Below are 3,287 nucleotides of genomic sequence, written 5' to 3'. Positions count from 1 at the left end.
TATTTAATGACATATATGTCATTAAACTCACTCCTAATGTCTTGTTACATCAAGTGATGAATGCATCTCTGCACTTTCAGCAGAGAAGATTCCTTATTAAAGATATTGATTAACACTGAGACTCACAACTCGTCAATGTGCAGAGAAGAGATTGCAGAATGAATAGGAAACCTGTATCAAACTTCTCTGTCCAAGTCTCAGTGATCATTGCAGAAGAAGGGGTGGAAAGACTGTAAGAGCAAAGGTGGTGGATGATCACAAGGAAACTATATTTTTCCAGTTTATCAGTTACTCAAATGAACTCACAGAGATGCTGAAAGCATGAACATGTCCCATATAATATCAAGTCAGATGAAATATTAGCATAGACCTGGAAAAGTGGTTTAGAAACCATAACCCTACATGAGGAAGTATTGGAAGATGATGCCTCTGGGACAGGAAGATTAAGTCTCTTTTAAGGGTGTGACTCTAGGTAGGTTAACCAGACTCTAGAGGATGGGCCCACACTGAAGGACATTTGGATGAACATGTCCCATATAATATCAAGTCAGATGAAATATTAGCATAGACCTGGAAAAGTGGTTTAGAAACCATAACCCTACATGAGGAAGTATTGGAAGATGATGCCTCTGGGACAGGAAGATTAAGTCTCTTTTAAGGGTGTGACTCTAGGTAGGTTAACCAGACTCTAGAGGATGGGCCCACACTGAAGGACATTTGGGGACACAACTTTGACTCTATATAGGTACTGAGAGAGAGAGAGAGAGAGAGATCTAGCTCTATCTATCTACCTAATCTATCTATCTATCTATCTATCTATCTATCTATCATCTATCTATCAATCTTCTATCTATCTACCTATCTATCTATCTATCTATCTATCTATCTATATCTATCATCTATATATGTATATGTATGTCTATCTGTCATCTATCTATCTATCATCTAAATCTATCATCTATATATGTATGTATATGTCTATCTATCATCTATCTATCTATCTATCATCATCATCATCTTCTATTTCTCTATCATCTAGCTATCTAAGTACCATTTATCTATCTATCATCTATCTATCATCTATATCTATCTATCATCTATCTATCTATCATCATCTATTTATCTATCTACCTATCTATCTATCTATCATTATCTATCTCTATCATTATCTATCTATCATCTCTATCTATCGAGCTATTTTAAACTCACGGAGAGCTGATTTTCTTTAAGGATGTAATAGTACATAGGTTAACCAGGCTCCAGTGAATGGACCCATTCCAAAGGACATTTGGGGACATAAATTTTACTGGACAGGCTTTAATATATATGACAGAGTACATGAAATCTGGTGGGGGACACCTTCAAGAGGGGTACAGATAGAGGAGGAAGTCTAAATGTGGTCAAAATACATTGTATGAAATTCACAAAAATTCAGTTTAAAAAAGGGGAAAATAATCTGAAAAAAAATATTTCTAAGCCAGAGGGCAAAAAATGAAAAGGTTTTCCACATTGATAGATTTAATTATAAAAGTGGTTTCCATGTTTAACTTTCTAATGTCCAGTCTAGTTCCTCACTCTTCATAGGAGCTACCCTATCTTACAAGTAATATAAAACACTTTCAAGGCAAATGTTAGTGGTACACATCGCAAAAAATAAATCATGTGAGCCTTTTTGTACTCTTTTCCTTTTTTCTTTTGATATTCCTTTCCAATTTTAGTGTTTGCATTTTAATTTAATTGGACTGGTGGTAATGGATACTAACAAGGGTCATTTATTTTGAAGGAGAGGCATGATAGTGGTCGTACATGATATAGCGTGACTTAAGGTCTCCTAATCTGGCACATGAATACAGCTTTTCAACCTGTAACTTTTCACATTCATTCTTACTGTGCAATCTGTTGTCAGTAATTCTCACTTTATAAACATCTTAAAGAATACATAAAATAATGTTAATATTAATTGTTGTACAGATTTATGCACCCCAAAAACATTCAATACTTTAGCAGGATTTTTATCGTTACTATTAAGGAAGGAAAATTAGATTCAGAATATAAAGACTATTTAGGATGATTGACCTGATATCAACTAGGGAAGAAGTAAAAGAGAGGTACATCCACACATATGTACACGCAGGTTAAAAGTGAGTAATAATTTATGGATTACAAAAAATAAATTTGTGTATATTCTAAAGAATAATTTCAATTGAATTCTCCTGATGAAATTAAATTTATAGTGTAGCTTGCATCACAATGAAAAATATTCCCAGTGGATATACACAGGACTTTTAGCTTTATAGCAATTTGGATTGGTTTCATAGGATTTTCCAACAACTTTTATTTTGCTTTGCCTTCATTTTTATTTTTTACTTATTAAAAATTACTCAACCATATAAACGATAATTAAAAATCAGACCTCCCATTAGTATATAGTCTACATTGGTTGTGCTCTTCAAAGTTCAAATGAAGACATCATATTAGAGACAAAATAGTTAAAGAAAAAAATTACTTTTTCTCACATTGGAATCATTCACATAAACTACAAAATACTCTCTGTGACATGATGCATTGTTCATTAAGTTTTGTGAATCATGACCAAGTTTAATTTTGTTCCTAAAAGTTTCTTGGTCAAGTAATTCTTCTCTAAGTGTTTAAATGATCATTAGGTTAGATCTCAAAAGTCAAAGAAAATGAAGATTGAAGCATTGCTATTATTAATTCAAGACTATAAAGCACTTCATTTACAGTTACTAATGTTATGTTCATAATACTAGAATCTTACAACTGTTATAAATGCAATATTTCATTAAGATATAGAAGAATGATTGGTTTCCAAAGAATAAATGCAAATATTGCTAGAATACAAAAAAATGCAGAAAGATACAGTAGAAAGTTGAATTTAAAATGACTAACTTTTCAGTTTAATATTAAGGGGGGTTTGCTCAAATCCTGCTCAACAATAGCTATAATAGCACACACCTTTAATCCCAGTACTCAGGAGGAAGCTGCAGGGGACAGCCTGGTCTACAGAGTGAGTTCCAGGCCAGCTGGGGCTACAGGGAGACCCTGTATTAAAATACAATTAAATTAAACAATAAAAACACAAAAACAACAAACAAATAATAACTATTTCTACTTTTTTTAAAGAATGTCCTTTTCTGCAAATAGCAATTAAAAGCACAGAATTAAGACTGTGGCAGGATCTAAAGAAATGTAGCTGTAAATGTATGTTTTATTTCTATGGAATACTTTTTCAAAGGAATTTTTATTTTTCATTTTTTATTTTTATT

The sequence above is a fragment of the Nannospalax galili genome, unplaced genomic scaffold (assembly GCF_000622305.1).
Source record: "Nannospalax galili isolate Female #2095 unplaced genomic scaffold, S.galili_v1.0 scaffold62, whole genome shotgun sequence".
In the NCBI taxonomy this organism is placed as follows: Eukaryota; Metazoa; Chordata; class Mammalia; order Rodentia; family Spalacidae; genus Nannospalax; species Nannospalax galili.
This window is presented reverse-complemented; position numbering follows the sequence as displayed.